The 22773-nt window shown below is 43.4% G+C and overlaps 1 long non-coding RNA gene across 1 annotated transcript in view; it reads right to left on the bottom strand.

The window, feature by feature from the left end:
* Positions 1–21659, bottom strand: part of LOC133044594 (uncharacterized) — a 36097-nt gene extending 14438 nt beyond the window's left edge. The window contains exons 1-3 of the long non-coding RNA XR_009689997.1: positions 19890–21659; positions 18199–18360; positions 11273–11406 (exon numbers count right to left, since the gene is read on the bottom strand). This is a non-coding gene — a long non-coding RNA (uncharacterized LOC133044594). The remainder of the gene's footprint in view (positions 1–11272; positions 11407–18198; positions 18361–19889) is intronic.
* Between the last annotated feature and the right edge of the window lie 1114 nt (positions 21660–22773).

Raw genomic sequence — 22773 nt, 5'->3', positions numbered from 1 at the left:
TATATTTTCCATATTCTTTTCCATTACGGTTTATCACAGGATATTGAATATAGTTCCTTGTGCTACACAATAGGACCTTGTTTTGCATCCATCCTATATCTAATATATAATATATATAATTGTTTGCATCTGCTAACCCCAAATGGAGGGGAGTCTGGGGTCTAGGGGGATGTTAAAACCCTCATTGTTGCCCTGTGTGAATCACTGCAATAGCCCTCAGACCAGTCTCCCACTTGGCATCTCTCAAAAGCCACCCTACCAAAGGTCACCAGATCTCTAAAGCAGGGCTCAAGGCATGCTGTCCATTGCTCTGACACTTCCAATAGTTCTCCCATCATCTTCCACATGGAAGAAGGGCTCCTTACCTTGGCACCTGGGGCCCTGCAGTTCATCAGAGCATCCTCCCCTTCCACGCATCTCCCTCTAGTCCCAACATGTGCCCTGTATCCCTGGACCATTCACTGTCATATTTGCCTGCTCTTCCACCTCTTGCTCAGGTTCCCATGTAAGTCCATTTCCCGCCCATCAGCCTCTCCTGGCAAAATCTTAATGCATCCCCTAACTCTTCTAAAAGGGCCCTTTTGATTTATTTCTTATCTTTTGGCCACATTGCATGGCATGTGGAATCTTAGTTTCCTAACCATGGATCAAACTGTCAACCCCAGCACTGGAAGTGCAGAGTTTTAACCACGGGACCACCAGGGAAGTCCCTAAAAGGACCCTTTTTTAATAGAGGACTTTCATGATCCTTGTTCCCTGATTCTATCTATCACTGAATTCCTCCCAAATCATACAGGTTTCATTTCTATCTCTGAATTACCAAGTAAGCCTTGCAATACTAAACCCTGAATGAACTGATTTAGGGTTTTCAAAGCATAAAGCTCTGAAGAGTGAGTGCCGGCTGAGTTTTCCCAATATGCCCACCATCTCCAGTACAGCTCTTTGCCCTTAATGAGAGATCAATACATTTTTGCTGAATTGACTTGAAGGAGTAGAAGAGGACCAGGGTCTGAAGGGACTTCAGTGAGATTGGTGGAAATGGTAGGGCTAATTGTTAAGAATTTTAATTGAATGTGCGATGAGTATAAACCGCTTTTTAAAATATGCTCAGTATCTGTGCAAGCTTTTTTCCACCTGACAGCTACATTTTCTTCATGTAGGTTGCCAGCGGTGACTGAAGTTTCTATGTTGTGGTGTCTCATAAGTATAATCTGTAGAAATCAAGGTGGCTGCATTTCTGAGCCCCTGTTTCTAACAGCTATTTCTGCCTCCCTCCAGATGTTTTCAGGGTCTGATGAGAACATTTTTCTATAGCAGTGGTTCTCCAAGAGCAAGCCTCAAACCCACAGCATGAGAGTCACCTGGAAACATATTAGAAATGCAAATCATCAGGGCCCCCCACCCCAGACCTACTTAATCAGAAACCCATGGCGGGGGTGGCAGGCAAGGAAGAGAGCAATCTGTGTTTCAACAGATTTTCAGGGACCTCTGATGAAAATTAAACCTAAGGACATCGGCTCTTGACACTTGCAGCTCAGATGTGTGGTCCATGGACCTGCAGCACCCACAATGCCTGGGAGCTTGTGAGAAACACGAAATCTCAAGCCTCACCTCCAGCCCCACTGAGTCAACATCTGCATATTAACAAGACTACTGAGGAGCACTTGGCAGGCTCAGAACTGAGAAGTGCCTTTCTAGAGCACTTTGGGAAAAAGGTGCCTTCCATTAGGAAACTCATTAAGGGCTGTGAATGATGGAAATGGTCCCACATTTCTACCACTTCTTCCACCAAGGGATGGTGTCTATGTCCCATTCCCTTGAAGGCATTGGCCAGTGACACAGTTCCATTGATAGATATGGCTGTGTTGATGCTGTCTATGCTCCCAGGCTATTGTAATTAGCCTCCAACTAATAAAAATAAATGGAAAAAAAAAGACCTGAGGTTTCTGCCTTCATCACTGAGAATAGTGTCCTGTGGAACTCAGTCAACACACTGTCAGAAGCCCCTGGAGATGCCGGGATGAGGAGGGGAACTAAGACTGTCTGATTTCCACTCGCGCTGGCTCTCTTCTGACAGCCCATCGGCAGCCATGGGAGTAAGCCATGGAGCACGTCCCAACCCTGATGGACCCACAGGAGCAGAAGACACCCCACTGAAGTCGGTCACCCCCACAGACTTGCAGCAGCTAAGAAAGGTTGTTGTTCTAAGACACTACATTTTGGGATGCTTTATACAGCAGTATAAATCTGCAACAGGAAGCCAATGAGTGAACTAACCACATGTCTTCTGAAGTCATCTCTGTCTAAAATCATTTGCTGAATTATAAAACTATGAGCAATGTCCACAGCAGTACTATTCACAATAGCCAAGATCTGGAAGCAACCTGAATGTCCAACAGTAGAAGAATAAAGAAGATGTATGTACAAGGGAATATTATTGAACCACAAAAATGAATGAAATAATGCCATTTGCAGCAACATCGTGGACCTCGGGGGCCTCCCAGGTGGTGCAACTGGTAAAAAATCTGCCTGCCAATTCAGGAGATGTGGGTTCAATCCCTGGGATGGGAAGATCCCCTGGAGTAGGAAATAGCAACTCACTTCAGTGCTCTTGCCTGGAAAATTACATGGAAAGAGGAGCCTGGTAGGCTACAGTTCATGGTGTCACAAAGAGTGAGACATGACTGAACACACACATATGTACACACAGCCCTAGAGATCATCACACTTAGTGAAGTGAGTCAGGGGAAGACAAATACCATATGCTGTCACTTAAATCGGTGCAATCTGTAAGGTTGGGGTTAGCAGATATAGGTTATTACACTGGAATGGACAAACAGCAAGGTCCTACTGTATATAATAGCATGGATAATATATTCAAGATCCTATGCTAAACCATAAAGAAAAAGAATATTTTTAAAAAGGATGAATATAAATATATGCATAATTGAATCACTTTGCTGTATAGCAGAAATGAACACAAACTGTAAATCAAGTGTATGTCAATAAAAAAGTTAAATACAATTTTATAATAAATAAATAAAATTATAAGAATTATGACTTCCATGAATTTTCCCTGAAACTCTCAAAAGTAGATAGAGGTAGCTATCTGCAAGATGAATAGCCTGTGAGTGGAAGACTCTGCTCAGAAAAACTGAATCTATCATACAGCACAGGATAAAATTCAAATCATTCAATGAGGGCCACTCATGGACCAGGAAGGGTGAGCCAGAAGAGAGGTCTCTTTCTTTGGCCAGAAGCACCTACAACATAGCCAACAATTTCCTCTAAAACAGAAATCATTCACTTCATTTTTAAATTTTTGTACTTCTAGCCAGGAAAAATTCATATTCTAGAAAAATAAATTCAGGAAGAACACTGTGTCATTACTCTGTGTCGATAAACTGCATGTGTCAATTGGTATCGATTTGTGCTGATCGATCTGTATGGGGCTCCAGCTGAATGCAGAGCTGAGCCCAGGTGTTTTCAGGACCACCTGCAGAAATCTGGGCACAGCAGCAGGACTGTGTACCAGGACTGGGTACCCAGGTACCCATACTCCTTGGACCACTTGCCTCTAGGACTAGATGACTTCAGTTATACCAGAGTGGGGTGGGGGGGTGTTGGTTATGGGCATCAGTGTGAAAATGGTGACAGAAACTCAGGGTCCCCAGCTCCCCGGTTCTGCACCCCTCTTGTCCCTGAACCACGGCCTTCCCTCACAGGGCTCCCAGCCCAGAGCCTGCATATATTAGGAACTCAATAGCTAACAAATCACTTTTCTGGTCTTTCCGTTTCTTAATGCCCCCTTCTGCCATTGATAACTATCGGTCAAAAACTAGAAACTGGGACCTCCTGGTGGTCCAGGGGTTAAGAGTCAGCCTGCCCAGGCAGGGGACATGGGTTCGATCCCTGGTCTGGGAAGACTCCACATGCTGTATAGCAACTGGGCTATGCGCCACAATTGCTGAGACCTCATGTCCTAGAACCTGCGCTCTGCAACAAGGGAAGCCATGCGGTGAGGCGCCCATGCACCTCAGCAAAGAGTAGCCCCCTCTCATCGCAACTGGAGAAAGCCCGAGCATAGCAACAAGACCCAGCATGACCAAAAATAAATAATAATAAAATGTTAAAAAAAAACAGAATCTGAAACATATCACTTACGTTTTAACATGAATTTAAATCAATGTATCACATCTCCCAGGATCTCAGCATTTTGCCCCACTTACAAAAAGAAAGTTGTTAATTTTAGGCAGGTAGGTAAGTAAGTAGTAAAGAATTCTTTGCCTTCCTTTTTTTACTTAAATTTTTCTCTTCAATGAAAAGGGTCTTTCTTACTGGCATCACTACAGAGGCTAGTGGGTCTACACCCCCCACTCTGTGCTAAACACTCGAGGGTATATGATGTGGAAGTGCAGACAGCACATGATCAACAAACAAAGGAGTACACTGGCCATGTGTCTGCCACCTGGTTACCCTATGCAGAAGTCCCCCAGTGGGGGAGCATCTCCACGGTATGCGTGTGGCACCAGGAGAGAAAGCGCAGGTGTAGAGTCACAGGAAAAGCCATGAAGTCTGGTGAGACGTCTGTTCCAGCCACTTGCCGAACCCAGTGTGGCCAGAGGAATGCCCCTCAAGGCCACCCACCCGGCTCTGTTCAGCTTCTATGGTCAACCACCAACAGCTACTTAGGAGTCGACTTAGGAGTGTGAAATAAATGATGATTATTACAAAGCCTCCAAGACTTTAGAACTATTTGTTATATAGCAGAATCCCAGCAAAGGCCTAGCACAGTCAAGAAATTAAACATTTCTGCAATGAATTCAGAGTGTTAAGGATGCCAGGAACTAAAAAGGACTGAATGTGAAGCAGCTGAACCGAGGTGGACGAACCTGGAGCCTATTATACAGAATAAAGTAAGTCAGAAAGAGAAAAAAGTATCATATATTAACATATATATATGTGGAGTCTAGAAAAATGGTACAGATGAACCTATTTGGAGGGGAGCAGTAGAGATGCAGATGTAGAGAACGGACTTGAGGACACAGCAGGAGGGTGGGGTGAATTAAGAGAGTAACACTGACATATACACACTTACCATGTATAAGACAGAGAGCCAGCGGGAAGCTCAGCTCCCTGCTCTGTGATGACCTAGAGGGGTGGGATGTTGGGGGGGAGGGACGGGATAAACAGGAGAAGGGGACAGCAGAGGATGAGATGGTTAGATAGCATCACCAACTCAATGGACGTGAATTTGAGCAAACTCTGGGAAACGGTGGAGGACCAAGGAGCCTCACATGCTGCAGTTGATGGGGTTACAAAGAGTCAGACACAACTTAGTGACTAAACAACAAATATACATAGTTACAGCTGATTCACCTTATTACATGGCAGAAACCAACACAACACTGTAAAGCAATTAGCCTCCAATTTAAAAAGATAAATTAAAAAGAAAGGGATGCTGGGGCACACACCGACTCCAATGCAAAGGCAGGCTTTGTCAGGGAAACAGTCCCTGCAGGGCTGTCTGTGGGTCTCAGGATTGCATAGCCCACTGAGGGCAGAGAGATCATATCAGCAGCAAGCCCCTGGGGTGGCCGCTACATCTGAAGGGCGACCGCAGCTCTTCACATCCCCGGCAAGACAAACTCTGTCCTGCTCGGAGCCCGTCAGAGTCCACAACCAGAGGCGCACAGCAGAGGGGGTGCTGACCAGCATCAAACACCCTGGTTCTCCATTCGGGCCATTTCAATAAACCACCACATCGTATGAGGAAACTCCAGCATGAGTATTTCCATGACCACTAAGTTAAAGGCTTTGTAGCGACTCGACAATGCAAATTGATTTTTTTTTCTTTTACTTTGGAAAACAATTTGTCAATTTCTCTTTTTTATCCAATCATGATAAAATGCACATGACTTAAAGTTTAATGTCTGTTATGGACTGAATATTTGTACCACCCCTGCCCCAAATTTATGTCACAGCCTCAGCCCCTAGTGTGGCTGTATCTGGAGATGAGGCCTCAAAGGAGTGGATTAAGGTTAAATGAGGTCGTGAGGGTGGGACTCTGTCTCACAGGATTAGTGCCCTTAAAGGAGACACCAGAGAGCTCTGTCTCTCTCCATACACTCAGAGGCAAGGCCACATGAGGACATGGCAGCAGACTGTCCAACAGCCAAGAAGAGGGCCTTCGTCAGAAACCAAACTTGCCAGCACCTTGATCATGGGCTACCAGACTCCAGAACTACAAGGAAATACAGTGTCTGTCATGTAAACCCTGCTGACACGGACTTGTTACGCAGCCCAAACAGACAAACACACCTTTTCAACTATGCTTACATGTATAGTTCAGTGACATTAAGTACTTTTGCATTATTATGCAAAACTGATTTTCTAATGTTGTTCAATTAGGAATGAGACAACGGTAAAAAAAAAAATTTTTTTTTGCAGATGAAATCATAAAAGTCTAGAACTGTGCATTCAGATTACTTTTCAAATACCTTTAAACTCTCATTCCTTTGTAAGGACCCAAACTGGAAAACAAAACTTTGTGACTGTGTTTTGTAACGAAAATCAGTGGAAAACTTTGACCAGTGAAACCATCTCACCCAAGGGTCAACAAATGAATGTTCTTGACATGGTTAAGTGAGAATGGTTTGGTAGATGGGTTTTATTTTTTAGAATTTCCTTCTTTGACTCTTTTGGTTGACCAGTCATTCCCGGTGTTGGTAAGTTAGATAATGGGGTTTGTACGGATTCCATTCCATGTGGCTGCACCTTCAAGGATGAATTGGTTTCCACCAGACAAAGAGGGAGAGGGTCAGAGCCCAGGTGGATGAAGTCACAGGAGCAAAACTGTACCTGACATACCAGGGAACTAGGGAGGTGTCAAGTGTGACGGGACGCTGGATCACAAGGGCATCCCAGGAGGAAAAGTCAGCAAAGTGCACTGGTCCCAGGTCACGTAAGGCTTTGAAAATCATGCTAAGATATTTGGACCTGACCCTGTGTGTGGGCCCTGAAGGTTTTCCTTGGGGTTCTGTCTGAGTACAACTTATGGTCCAATTCAGCACAGGGACTGAAGGAAGGGCTGACTGGAATCAGGTGTTTACTGCAAGAGTCCCTGTAAGAGAGACAAAGGTCTGAAATAAACAGTAAGCAAAATGGAAATGTGGGAGCAGACACATTTGTAGGGGCAGGTGTTTTTTTCAAATAAAATTGGCACTTTGTGGAGAGAAAGAAGAGGTTTTTCAAGACTAATGAAAACGTTTCTAGCTTGTTTCAAATAATGGTTAAGATTGGAAATTTCCTTCCCGGCAGGAAATTGTCCTGGAGCTTTCTCCTAGGCAAATATCTTTTTGACATGGATAAATTAATTTTAACTGATTGCTGCTTATTCCTATTGCCACTTGGAGCAGGAAGTGAGAAGGGGGATTAAAGGGGGAGAATTCAACACCCCTCTGGTTCACTGTGACCTGAACCATCGAACAGGATAACAGCCAAAAAATGGAACTCTCCTAGAATCAGCTGCAGAGCCAGATAAGAGTGGAAAAACACTGGGTATGGTGCCTATAGCAGGATTTATTGAGCACATAGAATATGTACCAAAAGAAAATATCTTCCAGGGCTTCCCTGGTGGCTCAGTGGTAAAGAATCTACCTGCCAAAGCAAGAGACAAGAGTTCGATCCCTTATCTGGGAAGATCCCACATGCTTGGAGCAGCTAAGCCTGTGAGCCACAACTGTTGAGCCTGTGAGCCACAACTCCTGAGCCCACGTGTCACAACTACTGAAGCCTGTGTGCCCTAGAGCCGGGGCCGCAATAGCAGAAGCCACGGCAATGAGAAGCCCACACACCACAACTAGAGAGTAGCCCCCCTTGCCACAACTAGAGAAAAGCTCGTGCAGCAATGAAGACCCAGCACATCTAAAAATAAAACAAAGAAATAAAATTATTTTTTAAAAGATGTCTTCCAAAACCCTCTTCCAATAGAGTTGGACAAAAGTCTTCCCTTGTAACATAACAGGATTGTTAAGTCAAAATCAGTTGAACAGCATTAGTCATGTTCTCCAAGGTAAATCTCATCCCTTTCCATTTCTTTCTCATACAGGAGTCCTTTGAGACACTTTCAGGAGAGTCTGTGGCTCAGTTGGTAAAAGAATACGCTTCCAATGCAGGAGACCTGGGTTCGATCCTTGGGTTGGGAAGATCCCCTGAAGAAGGGAAAGGCTACCCACTCCAGTATCCTGGCCTGGAGAATTCCATGAACTGTATAGCCCATGGGGTCGCAAAAAATCAGACACGACTGAGCGACTTTCACTAGGAAAGTCTGAGTCTTAAGACCTCCTCTGTGACTCAGAGTACTAAGCCATGGTAACCTGACCATGCATATCAACAGCTGTGACAAACACTCCGGCTACATCTTTTGTGTGTATATTTTATCACTGGGGCCTCCCAGGTAGCTCAAGTGGTAAAGAATCCACCTCCCAGAGCAGGAGAGGCAGGAGACGTGGGTTCGATCCCTGGGTCAGGAAGAGTCCCCCGTGGTAGGAAATGGCAACCCGCTCCAGAATTCTTGCGTGAAAAATTCCATGGGTAGAGGAGCCTAGTAGGCTGCAGTTCATGAGGTCATAATGAATAGGACACAACTGAGAGGCTGAGCAAAAATCACTGAAAGCCATGGATACATGAATTTGAGTTAACACTATGATTGTGTTGATCTTGCTTAGAATCTAATAAGAGAAATAGGCTGATATAGAAAGGCCTATAACACAAATTAAAAAATCAAAAGTAGCAAGGGAAAATGTTCCTGTAGCTCAGAGAAGCCAAATTTTATCCTCTCAATGCTATGAAATTATCTACCCTCCCTGGACCCCATGGGTCCTCCTCTTTTATTTCTAACTCATCTGGTTCCACTCTTGGGCCACTCCTCATGGTGTTTCCTAAAATGCACACTGTGTTTTGTATAAAGTTCTTCCACTCTCTCTCACACTATTGCCCAGTCTGAGACGAGCCATGTCTGAAGGCCCAGGAGGGCTGTGTGCATGAGGACTGGCTTATTCCATTCGGGGAGGTCAGACCTCATTCAAGTCACACTCCAGACTGGGCTTTATTGGACCCAGTCCATGCTGTCTTGAGTGCTAGCTTCCTGAAGGTGGCTGGGAACAGGACACGCTACGGGAAAATCCAGGAATGTCTAGATGTGGTAAAAATACCAGTGTTTCTCCGGTATGCACACCAGACTCTGGCCCTAAAATAGGATGTTGATCTGTTTACCCTGAAGGCAATTAAGCCTGAGTTCCTCATTTTACATTCCTTACATCCTTCCGGAAAGCTTCCATTACAAGTGTCTTTGTTAACTTTTCATGATAGCATCTCAGGCTGCCAGCAGTAAAATGAACTGAAGGAAGAGCAGTGAGATTAAATTCTAGGTCAAGAAAGTCTTCTAAAATGGGGCCTAGAGATTCAATACACTAGGTTAGCTTAGATGCAATTTTTGTGTACAACCAGCCTCTTATGATCTCTTCTAATCCTAGAATCCTGTAATCCTAAACTCACTGGAAAAAATATAAAGATCAGTGGAAAGGCTACCTTCTATTAAGTAATATATGCCAAGCTCTTCACAGTGTTGGTGGGTTCTTTTTTGGTGGCATAAAGGATCTTAGGTTCTGAGCATACATTCAGTTTTACAGTTTGATGTCTTCACTTAACATATTGTAAATTTTCTTCATGTTATTCAATATTCTTTTGTTATTTATTTATTTATTTATTTTTGGCTGTGCCATGAGGCATGTAGGATCTTAGTTCCCACATGGATCGAACCCATGCACCCTGCAGTGGAAGCGTGGAGACTTAACCACTGGAGCACCAGGGAAGTACCCAGACAGTCTTTTATTTAGTCCCCACAGCACCCCTAAGATTAAGCATGAATAACTGCCTTCTAAGAGACAGAGAATCTAAGACTCAGAAAAGTCAAATGACTCTGTGAAAGTCACAAAGCTAGAAAGTATCAGATCAAAAATGAAAACCCAGATCCATGATGCCAAAACCTCTGCCCTTCTTTTAGAGACAAGCTCAGTTGTTGGTGTGGGGCCAACAAATCAAACTGATAAAAATCTAGGAGCATAATGGAACTGATATCCCAGAAAGCACTTTGCATAACAAAAGAAAAGGATCTCTATGACCTGGGAATATCTAGTCTATAAAGAAACAGAGCAGCCACACGATGAGAAGGAGCTGATTAAATGGTCTTATCCAGCCCCTTCCTGGTCCCACCCTGGGCTTCTGGGTACCTCTCAGCTTTTTGTCACTAGGTTGTTCTTAAGCAACTGCTCTAAAGTGGTAATACAGTTCCAGTTCTCAGCTGTATGGAGCACTGGATATCCTTACAATTCTCCCAATGACGATGAGCAGAAGTGTTGACAAAGATCTCTTTAAAAGCATTGATAAGATGGCCAAAAAGCAAAGGACAACTTAGAGGCCAAATAATCAGAAACTCCAGGAGGTAAATCTGTTCTCACTTTGATATTAATATTTTTCCCTTTTGTAAAATTGCCAAATGTGTTCATTAGTGGTTTGTTTGTTTGTTTTTCTACCTCATCGCACAGCATATGGGTTCTTAGCTCCCCCACCAGGGATCAAATCATGGTCTCTGCAGTGGAGGCATGAGTCTTAACCACTGGACCACCAAAGAAGTTCCACGCCGTTTTCTGTACCAAATGGATTCTAGCTTAGCTATTCAAGGTTCCCATGGTACGGGGGATGGGGAGAAAGCCCAAGGTGACAAGGAGTCCATAGAAAACAGCCCAATCACATTCACTGTAAGATGAAAAGGAAATAAGCTCAGACCTAGGTGACTCTAAGGAAAGGTGCCTGTCTCAAACCTGGCGCTAAGTGGAAACCAAGAAATACTCCTCTGAGACTTGATAGCCGCAAACCAGCCTCCATGTGAGTTTGCAAGTCAAGGAGTTAGTAGTTAAACTCATTGGAACTGGTCAGTCTATTTCTCCTTCTTCCTGAAGACATGTGAAATCTCAACAAAGAGATACTGGGTGACCTTAAACCACTGTTTTACTTTACACCATGTCAACAAGCTTTCTTAATAGCCAGAAGCACCCTCTGAGTCTCCTAGCAGTGAAAAAGAATCCTGTATTAGTCAGGGTTCCCCAGAGAAAGAGAACTAGGAAATCTGTTATATATGCATGTTACCTATGCATGTTATATATAAACATGTATAAGTGTTTGTAAGATTTGTTAGAAGAAATTGGCTAACCTCATTAGGAGGGCTGACAAGTCCAAAGATGTGTGCCAGTGAGTCAGCAGCTGGTGGCTTAGGAAGGATGAGGATCTTTTATCCAAAGACCAGTAAACTTGTGATCAAGAAAGAGGCAACGCTTCTCTTCAAGTCTGAAAGCAAGAAAAAACCCACATCCCAGTTCAAAAGTGACCAGGCAACAGGAATTCTCCCGTACCCTGTGGAGGGGCAGCCTTTTTTTCTAGTCAGGCCTTCAACTGATTGAACAAGGCCCACCACATTATGGAGGGCAATCTGCTTTTTTCCAATCTATTTATTTAAATGTTAATCACATCCAAAAACATCTATTTATTTAAATGTTAATCACATCCAAAAACACAAGATACTATTAGACCAAATACCTGAGCACCATGTGACCCAGTCAGGCTGACACTTGAAATTAACCATCACAAATGCCACATGTAGTATTACCTCAATCCTTTGCCCACAGACTTCTTCACCAGGGAACTCCTCTTGGGATTAGAGAAATGCTGCTGTGATGGACAGCAGCTGGAGCTCTGAGAGCCTGATACCCCAATGCCCATCATGACCAGGATCAAAGCACACCTCCATCTGACAGAGCAGATCCATTCTAACCAGTTCCTGCCCAGAAGGACCACACAGCAGCCCCCTCCCACTACCCCTCTTAGCACATCCTTCCAACACATTGGTCAGGTTAGAGCAGTGCTTCTAAGACCAGAATGTGCATAGCAATCGTTTGGAGCTCTTGTTAACATGCAGATTCTGGTTCAGTCGGTCTGGGGTAGATTCTGAAGCTCAGCATTTCTTACAAAGTCCTGAGAGCTGCTGATGCTGCTCCACAGCCCACACTCTGAGCAGCAAGTTCTAGAACAGACATAGCTTCTTCACAGCATCACCATGGACAGAAAAGGGCCAGCTTTTCTCATTCATCCTGTTCACTTTTGACCAGGGCTCAACCTCTGTCATATACCTGCTTCCCAACACCAGCCCCTTGGCTTAGCCTTTATAACAAATAAGATGCAGTCTGACACGTTGGCTTATCTATAAGGGCCCACACCTGGAAGGCCTATAGAAGACATTATGCTCCATTACACCTCGTCAATGTTCGGGAGATGCTGTCTGATTTTCTGCCATGGTTCCTCTAACACCCCGTAGTCTCTGATGCACAGCTTTAAACAGCTTGGATTTGTCCTGCTGTTGTTTCTGTGGCATTTTCTAGGTGTAATTGCCATGCCCCTCCGCCCCCGCCAATACTATAAACCCTCAAAGGCAAGGACAACAGTACCACCACCACCACATTTATTTCATAATAAACATACTGCAGAACAGCTTTGTAGTATGTATGAGTACACACTGTCCCATCTGCCCCTGACACATATCCTTAAAAGCAAAGTTCACCTGCTCTGAAAATTCTTCTTCGGGCCCATAAGGAGAGCATTTATCACAGCTTGAAGTTCTGCTTAGTTATTTATGTACTTGGCCATACCACATGGCATGCAGGATCTTAATTCAACCAGGATGGTTCAGCCAGGGATGAAACCCTGCTCCCTGCAGTGGAAACTCAGAGCCTTAACCACTGGACTGACATGGAAGTCCCTGGTATGCTTATTTATAGATCATATTTCCCACTGTAAACTCCTCAAAGATAGAAACTCTCTCACATACCTACAGGTTTTTGCCACTCAGAACACCATCCAGAATGAATGAGTGAACTGACTGTACATTTATAATGTACAACCACCCTGACAAGTAGGTCACTTTTTCTTATCTCCATTTTGCTGATGAGGAAGCTAAAGGGGAGAAAATAAGTGACCTGCCCAAGGTCACACTGGTATCGAAATTCCGATAGAGTGGGAACTCTGCCACGTGACCACCCTCCCAACTGCTTATGTCTTGACGAGATCTCCCAAGAGGTTTTGCTGAATTTGCCCCTCGAAGGAAGGAGAGTGATGTGCCCTGCTCTGCAGGTCATGACTTCGTCACACACAGAGATGTTGTGATTTACTTGTGCCCCCAGAGCTGGCCACCAGCAGGGAGTGAACTGAATCCGAGTTCCCGTGTGTCCCACGTGTCACTGGCCCTGACTTCACATGTCCATCCCTACTGGGGACCAGCCTCTGCTCAGGGTCCAGACCTGGGTGCAATTATAGCGCTTAACCCTCGGGATGATGACCCAGGGTAACTGTCAATTTTTAGACTTGAACTTTTCAAAAGCAACTCCTTCAAGTGGTTTGAGTTTAGCATTTTAAAATGTGTACTATGTAATATTTTCCCCCTCCTTTGGCATTTAAATTTTTCCATGTGTCTAAGTGAAATCCAATATGTGAATAAACACAAATTAACTCATCAAAATGAAAGCAGTAAGAGAAGCCAGTTATTTCCAAGACTTCTTGCCAAAACCTCCCCTGACTGTCTCCTGAAAGGCAGAGCCAGCTGTCTGCTGTTATTAGGTGACATTTGACAAACCCGGCATCCATTTTTAATAATTATTGTACATAAAACCCCCAAAGAGAAGTGGGGGGATGCAGCCCTGTCTAAAAAATAAGAGACACATAATACACTTTAATTAGTAGGAATAGAAGTTGGGCTCATGAGATGCTTTATATTCTTCCTTAATGCTTCATTTTTTCAAAAACACGTATTGGTTTAATAATTTTTTAAAAACTCAGTAAAAGAGTTTTAAAAACAAAATTTACGGTTTATATGCCAGGTGACCTGAATCAACTCAGTCATTCAAAATTATCAGACTGTTTGCACATCCCATAACTAAAGGTAAATAAGAACTACAGTTCTCATCATCCATTACCATGCTCCAAGGAGATGTGTGATTCAGACAGCAAAGGCCAGACCAAATTCTGCCACGCACAAAAATATTTATTAGCGAGTGGGCACCAAATCAGCCATTCCTGTAAGCTCTATGGAGGATCAGGGCTTGGACCTTTCCGTGAAATGTTAACTCAAAACAGACGCAACAACATTCTAACAGTAGTGTTCAGCTACCACACTAGTGGGATCCATGTGCTAGAACCCTCTGTTAATAACAGACATAAGACAAATTAATGTGTCTGGCTTAGACAACACCCCAAAGGTTGCAATTTGCTAGCATTACCGGATTTCTACATCCCATTCATGTTTTCTTTTTTAAAAAATATTTATTTGGCTGCACTGGGTCTTGGTTGTGGCATGCAGGATTTTTAGTTGCAGCAGGCAAGCTCTAATTTACAGCATGTGGGATCTAGTTCCCTGACCAGGGATTGAACCCAGGCCCCCTGCACTGGGAGTGCAAAGTCTTAGCCACTGGACCACCAAGAAAGCCCTGGCAAGGGTGTTGTTAAATAGTTCTTTCAAACTCACACATCTTGGACACCACTTAATTCTCCATTGAAAAATAGCTTCATAAATTTATTAGGGAATAATAATTCCCTATTTATTATTAGGGAACTCTCTAGGACTGATCAGAGATTGTTGTTTAGTCACTCAGTCATGTCCGACTCCTTGCAACCCCATGGACTGCAGCATTCCAGGACTGGAGAAGGGAATGGCAAACCACTTCAGTATTCTTGCCTCGAGAAACCCATGAATAGTATGAAAAGGCAAAAAGATCAGAGATTAATATCACTAAAGTCTGATTGTACTAACATAATAACATCCATTCCCAAAGAGTATGAACAGTTTGAGTATTTCAAATGTTAACTCACAACCCCACAGAGGATTAGGGACACACATACAATTTCCATACTGAAATATTTTAAAGTAAACTGTAAAATATTAAAAAGTAAATTTTATGTACATGAAAAAGCTAGATAAATCAAAAGAATACAACAGTGATAAGTGGACTTTATGAAGACATATAAAAGGATGATGAAGGCTCGTTCCATTAAAATGAGCATTTCTAACCTTAGTCTGGTTCTTAGTTACACAAAAACTCACAGCTTAGTTTCTTCATTTTGAATCCAAACAGAGCCCCAGGTCAGTGACAAGCCTTGCCCAAGGTTGTCCTGAGAATTAACGGCAAAGCCAAAACTGGCACTAATCTTTAACCTTTCCATGGTTGCTTTGGAGCTTCTGGGGGGGAAAAAAACTTTTCAAATACAAAAATGATCCATCACTTTTTGTAGAAAATGTGTATGAGAAAATAAAATATGAAGATATAATAAAAGGTTATCCACAGTACCTGCCCTCAGATAGAATCCTTACAGGTGCATCTCCATCTAGACATTAACATAGCCTTAATCTATCCCTTGTTACTTTAATTTACAGAGTTACATGATGTTTCATATGTAGTTTTGTGGGCAACTTTTATTTAATTTGGTTTTATATAGGAAACAATCCCCCCATGCTATGAAATAGCCTTCAGAAACATGATGTCTCTAATGGTTGCAGGACGGGTTATCATATTTTCATTCATTTATTCATCCTTCTATTTTTGGACATAAAGGTTACCTCAAGGGGTTTGTTATGATCACTTTAAGCTGAACTTTTGCCCCTAGAATGTAACACTGTGAAGGCAGGGGGTTTGTTTGTCTTATTGATTATAGTACTCTCAGCCCCCAGAGTGTCCAGTACATAGTAGCAGCTCAGGATGACTGTGTAGAAGGATGGATAACTGGATGGATGGATGGATGAATGGTCGGACATGAATGAATGGATGTCAGTGGATGGGTTGACATGGATGGATATTTGTTTGCATCTCTGTTAACGTCCTAAAACTCTTTTTAGCTTGAGCACTAATGTTGATATTCCAGTCAAAGTTGCCACATAAAATACAGGACATCAATTTATCTGAAGTGACTCATTCCATATTATATAAAAATGTATTCATTTTTTATCTGACATTTATCCAAAATTACTTAGCTGAAATTCAAATTTAGCTTGAGTAGACCATATTTAAATTTGCTAAATCTGACAAACATAAGTCTTGATGTCCCTTCACAAAGCAGGCTGCCTAGAATAACTCATTGGTCCCTGAGAAAAACCTCAATCCTCTTAAAGGATCTGAACCTACTGGTCTATGGCAACAGTGAGTGAGGTAAACAGCCACTCTCTCTTGAGCCCTTGATCTTCTTAATTAGTCAAGACAAAAAAACAATAGGAGAGAGGGTGCCCAATCATGACAACACCCACAGCCAGAGTGTGATCTTTCCAAACACAAATCACATGTAGGCAGACATGGAGTAAAAATTAAGGTCTCCAGCCTTTCAAGCTAACTTGTCATCCAGCTGAAACTTCCAAACTCACATGTGGGGATCATCACTGCTCAGTGGCATTGTTTTATGCTGGTTTTCCTCCTGACTTATCCCCTGCACTGCATCCTCCTCCTTCATCAGGCCTAACCCTCTTTCCCCTCAATCAAAATGACTACAGAAATGTTCAGACACATGCAAAAGTAGGAATACCAACACGCATCATTAAGCTTCAACTATCAACTCATGGCCAATCTTCTTCCATCTTATACCCCCACCACCACTGCGCTTCTCCATGCCACTTGATCATTTGAAGCAAATTTTATAATAATATCACACATCCTATTATTTCATCCATTAATATTTCAGTGTGTATTGCAAAAAACATAAAGATTGCCCTATGTGTCCTAGAGATTTTTTAAAACAACTGACTTGTTCAAATTAAGACTCAAATAAGGGCTACATGTCAATTTGATGGTTGTGTCTTTTAAATCTTTAACCTATAGGTTTACTCTTTCTGTTCTCCTTGAATTTCATTTATTGAAGAAGTAGGGTCATTTGCCCTAGCTAATTTCCCACACTATAGGTTTTTTTTTAAGTGCATCCCCCCTAGGTGTGGTCCATTGTGGACCATTTAACATGGTCCACTGTCCCCTGTAGTTCCTGACTATAAACTGGTAGTTAGATCTAGAGGCTTGATTGGATTTGAATTTCGCTTTGCAGCAAGTATATTTCATGGTGGTTCTGTGTACTTCCTATTACATCACACCAGTAAGCTCATGGTATCGGTTTTGAATGTTAAATATTAATCAGTGAGTCCAGGAAGTGCCAGCTTGATTTCATACATTAAAACATCCCCCATCAGCTTTTTCACCCATTGGTTTTAGCATTCCCCTCCTGATGACAATCAGTCAATCCTAAGGAAATCAACCATGAATATTCTTTGGAAGGACTGGTGCTAAAGCTGAAACTCTAATACTTCGGTCACCTGATGCAAAGAGCTGACTCACTGGAAAAGACTCTGATGTTGGGAAGGAAGGGGGCAAAGGGGATGAGATGGTTGGATGGCATCACTGATTCAATGGATATGAATTTGAGCAAACTCTGGGAGACGGTGAAGGACAGGGAAGCCTGGTATGCTGCAATTCACTGGGTTGCAAAGAGTCAGACACGACTTAATGACTGAACAAACAAATGGTTTCATTAAAAGTTTCAAAATGGTGACATTCTAACTCCATCTTTCCTTCTAAATTTAGTAGCTGGATTTTTCCATAAAGAAGACAATGCCCTGGTCCTCTCTTTGTAACTGTGAGTATGGTTCATACAGGAAAAACAGAATAAAGGCTTGACTTTTATCACTCTTTTTAACTAGTTTTCAGAATCAAAGTTGACACACTCCTAAAAAGGAAACAAATGAGTTTAGTTTCATTTGTTTTGAATATCGTTATGAATTCACGGATTTCTACACATGTATGTAGAAACACTTTATTATGCCCTTCATCAGTAATTGGGTATCAGGACTGAGAATCAGGTCAGAGCAAAATGTTGCTATAAAGACATGGACTTCATCCACACCCTCAGGAATTGGTCCTCAGCCTGTTCTGCCCGAACCAGCCTTCTGGCCGTACAGCCTGATCCTGGGCTTGGCAACATTCATGAGATGTCTCAGGATTCTGAACCATGCTGCGGACTCTCCACCAGCCACATCCCTTAATTTGCATGAGATGGTGTGAAAATAACCTTTGAAGAAGTGTGGCTGTCTGAGCAGGCCAGTGTCGAACTTGGAGAGGACAGGGCTTCCTGGAGCACGAAGCTGGGTCTGAGCATCTCTTGACAGAGTCCTGGGAAGAAGACACTCATTCATAAAAGACCAGATGGCTCTAAGGCACCCCTCTGGAGAAGCTGGAGTAGAAGAGAGAAAAGCATTAGAAAGTACAGAGCTTCTCAGGGGAACACAGCACCAGCATCAGCCTGGGGGCAAGAAGGCACCTCGGGAAGCAGACGAAAGCTATGGAGAGCAGAGCAGAAGGATGGCAGGAAGTTTGATGAGAAAGACAAGCCCACATGGGGAGCCCGACCTGTGCTCACAGCAGCACTACTCTCAATAGCCAAGACGTGGAAGCAACCTCAGTGTCCATTGACAGAGGCATGGATAAAGAAGAAGATGTACATAGATACAATGCAGTAGCCCTCAGCCATAAAAAGAACAAAATAATGCCAACTGCAGCAACATAGATGGACCTAGACATGATGTAAGAAAAGTAAGTCAGAGAAAGACAAATACCATATGATATCACTCATATGTGGAATCTTCAATATGACACAAATGAACTTATTTATAAAAGAGAAAGAGACTCACAGACATAGAAAACAAGCATAAGGTTACCAAGGGTAAAAGAGGGTAGGGAGGGATGAATTAGGAGTTTGGGATTAATAGACAAAAACTACTACAGAGGATGGATAAACAATAAGGTCCTACTGTAGAGCCCAGGGAGCGATATCCAATATCCTGTGATAAGCCATAATAGAAAAGCAGATGAAAAAGAATATATATGTATACAGCTGAATGACTTTTCTGTACAGCAGAAATTAAAACAACATTGTAAATAACTATACTATGATGAAATAAAGAGAGACAGGTGACTGAGAAGGGAAAGGACTGGACATCCTGCCAAGCAGTCAGATGGGGCCTCAGAGCACTGGGATTTTGAAACAGGTGAACTTGGGCAGACTGGGAACAAAAGCAAACCCGGCCCCCACAGTCCAAGCCAAAACCCTGCCACAGCACCTCCACTCCCAGACCCCACATCCATCTATCCCCAGCTCTAAGGAGTCCTTCTCTCCTACCGTGAGGGTCTCTGCCTTACTTAATGGTCTCCCTCTTAGATTACTCATTGCTCTGCCTCTTGGCCACTCTTGTGGAACTCATTCTCTCTCCCCCTCAAGCCCTCCTCTGCTGCACAGTACTCCAAACATTTTATTTGCCCCCACTAAACATAAAGCACAAAAATTGGAGCCCACCCCCCAAACAGATTTATATTTATGTACAAGTTGAAACTGCCCTCCTGAACCAAAATGTAGGTATACTTTAGAACAGGGACCAAAGAGAAATTAAAAGGAGAAAAATAAATGGGTAAGATGTATTAACATTTTCTGGCATTTCCCCCAATTAGCTATCATACCAGCCTCACCCGTAAACTCCCTGCCAAATTACTGATTTGCAGCTGAAGTCTTAGACAGGACTAGACCATGAAACCCCAAATGTCTTAATCATTTAAAAAAAAACACAAAAAAAAGACTATTCTTGGGGCTGAAAGTGACAGGAAAGGGATGAATTAAGGAATCCATCCAAGATGTCACCTTTGACAGCAGAGAGTGAAGATAGATTCATTTCCTGTTCCCAACTCTACTAAATTTAGTCTGTTTGATACCTGCCTGCTGCTGCTGCTGCTAAGTCGCTTCAGTTGTGTCTGACTCTCTGCGACTCCATAGATGGCAGCCCATCAGGCTCCTCCTTCCCTGGGACTCTCCAGGCAAGAACACTGGAGTGGGTTGCCATTTCCTTCTCCAATGCATGCATGCATGCTAAGTCACTTCAGTCGTGTCCAAGTCTGTGTGACCCCATGGACAGCAGCCCACCAGGCTCCTCTGTCCACAGGATTCTCTAGGCAAGAATACTGGAGTGGGTTGCCATTTCCTTCTCCATGATACCTGCTTGGCCCACAGCTAATCTGAATCTTTCTGGCTGAATTTTAAATTTTGTATTAGCTCTGGAATAAAACTTGGTCTTGGGAGGGTTGCTCAGCTCTTCAAATCAAACAAAGGGTACAGGAGTGAAGGATGGGGGCCACTTCTTATATCAGGGTTCCTGAGAGTCCTCTTGCCTGGAGAATTCCATGGACAGAAGGGCCTGGTGGGCTGCAGTCCATAGGATCACACGGTGTCGGACACGACTGAAACAACTTAGCCGGCACGCTGCTGCCTGGCAGCTGTTCCCCCAGCCTGCAGCTGTGGAGAGGCCAAACAGTTCTTGCAAGATCAAAGACCAGTTTAGTCTGGCCCCAAAATAGATCTTCAGGCATAATTAAGACTCAGGTTTGCTTTTCCCGTTTTCTCATCAAAGCAAATCAGCCTAAAGAAAATGGCATTCCCAGTGACCAAAGGTTAGAAAAATCGTCCCACAAGTGTTGTGACTTCTTTGTCACCCCCAATTTCTTTCACCAGAGAGGTTCCTGGCATGGGGGTGACAGCCTCAATGGCAAAACAGGATGTGCCCTCACCAGCGCCCTAGCTTGGCTGCAGTCGACTAGAATTAATTGGTCTTGGGGTTTTTCTGTTGACGGTAATGGTGGTTTTTTTCTTTTCTTCTCTTTCTGTTCTACTTGAGAGCCTCAGATGGGCAGACATGGAAACAGCTTCTCATTTGCATAGGGCTTGGTGGCCAGGGGTTAGTTGAGGACACAGGACTGCCTTCTTGGCCAAGGCAGGAAGTCAGCTGTAAGAAGCAACCACTTTTCAACCCTGGGTGGCTTTTTTTTTTTTTCCTCCTCTCTCCATCATTCGTCTTGGAAGAAAACAGAAGTCTAATTTCAAACAGAGCACAGACCTGGGAAGAGAGGGGAAAAGAAGGCAGTCCAAGGCTTCAGGCTGGCCCTATCATTCTTGCCTGTCCTCTTCTTTCCTTACTTAATTAGGATGCTGAGACATCAAACTGAAAGCAGCTCGTGGTCCTCAGCCAGCCCAGAGGAGGCTATGATGAAGAACAGTGGCAGACGATCCACAAGGGCCTCCCTTCCACATGTGGGGAGTTGGCATTAAGAGGTAGTCTCTCTCCAGCCACCTGGGCCCAGCCAAGTGTGAGGGTTTTTTCGCCTTCCACCTGAGAGAAGCCTCTGTTTCAAGGAACATTTCTGCACGAGCGGGTGAGAAGTTCTAGCAGAATGAACCAACCCTGCGGGAAATGGCAACGTCATTTCCAAGCAAATTGGTTCTTTCTCACCAGTCTTCAGATGCAAAGACCCCGTTTTTTCTCTTGATTTGACTCTTTTTCACAGATCTGTGGTTTGCAGCTCTGCTCTAGGCTCCGTGTGAGATGTGCCCAGAGGCACAAGGCAGTAGCCTCACTCTGCTCTGGGCATGAAAAGGGCAGTAGGCACATCTCAAAGGAAACTCAGTTTCTGTGAGTGGCACCTGACCACAATTCATGTCATCCATCGCTCTCAGATAAAACAACTCTGCCCTGACAGAAGAAGCAAAGGTGCCTGATGGTGTATTTATATGTCAGCTTGTCACAAGGAACCAAAAATAGGAAGTTACCACACAGTAATAAGATATGTGGTAACATCTAGACATGCACGTAAATGTCACGTTTATGAGAGCATGTCACCATTTTTGTAATAATCCTGCATTATCTTGTTCCCATACCAGGGTACAATGGACTGTGTACATTGGTAAAAGATGTACTTCCAGACCCTTAGAATACTCCCTATTATTGAACCAAAATAATATGACTTCCTTGACCATTATTTGCCCCACTGAGTCACAGTTCCAGAAATATCTTCATCCCACAAGTTGTCTTTTCTACTGTCATCAATATTTTCTCTCATACCACATTGCCAACTATATTTCTAACAACAGCAAAAAAATATCCTTTATCACCTGAAAAGCCGGACAAGGTTTTCTGGGCCTCTCACTAGCTTCAAGTGTAACCCCAGAAATCCACAGGATAGAGCAGCTCTGTGCGCAAAATCATGTCAAACTGGACCTCTGATGAGCCGGGATCAAACCCGCATCTCCTGCATTGGCAAGTGGATTCTTTACCACTGAGCCACCAGGGAAGCCCATACCACCTCACGCTGGTCATTAAAAAGTCTACAAATAACAAATGCTGGAGAGGGTGTTGAGAAAAGGAATGCTACACTGTTGCTGGGAATGCAAAGTGGTGCAACCACTATGGAAACCAATAAAGAGTTTCCTCAGAAAGCTAAGAATAGAACTATCATACGATCCAGCAATCCCACTCCTGGGCACACACCCAGACCAAACTATAATTCAAAAGGATACGTGCACCCCTATGTTCATAGCAGCACTATTCACAATAGCCAAGATATGGAAACAAGTGAAGTGTCCACGGGCAGATGAATGGATAAAGATGTGGTACATGTATACAATGGAATAGTACTCAGCCATAAAAAAGAATAAAATATTACCATTTGTAGCAACATGGATGCAGCTAGAGATTACCATGCTAAGTGAAGTAAGTCAGAAAAAGAAAGACAAATACCATATGATACCACTTATATGTGGAATCCAAAA

This window comes from Dama dama, chromosome 23 (assembly GCF_033118175.1).
Source record: "Dama dama isolate Ldn47 chromosome 23, ASM3311817v1, whole genome shotgun sequence".
NCBI lineage: Eukaryota > Metazoa > Chordata > Mammalia > Artiodactyla > Cervidae > Dama > Dama dama.
The sequence above is the reverse complement of the archived record's forward strand: the minus strand, read 5'-3'. Positions and strand labels throughout refer to the sequence as shown.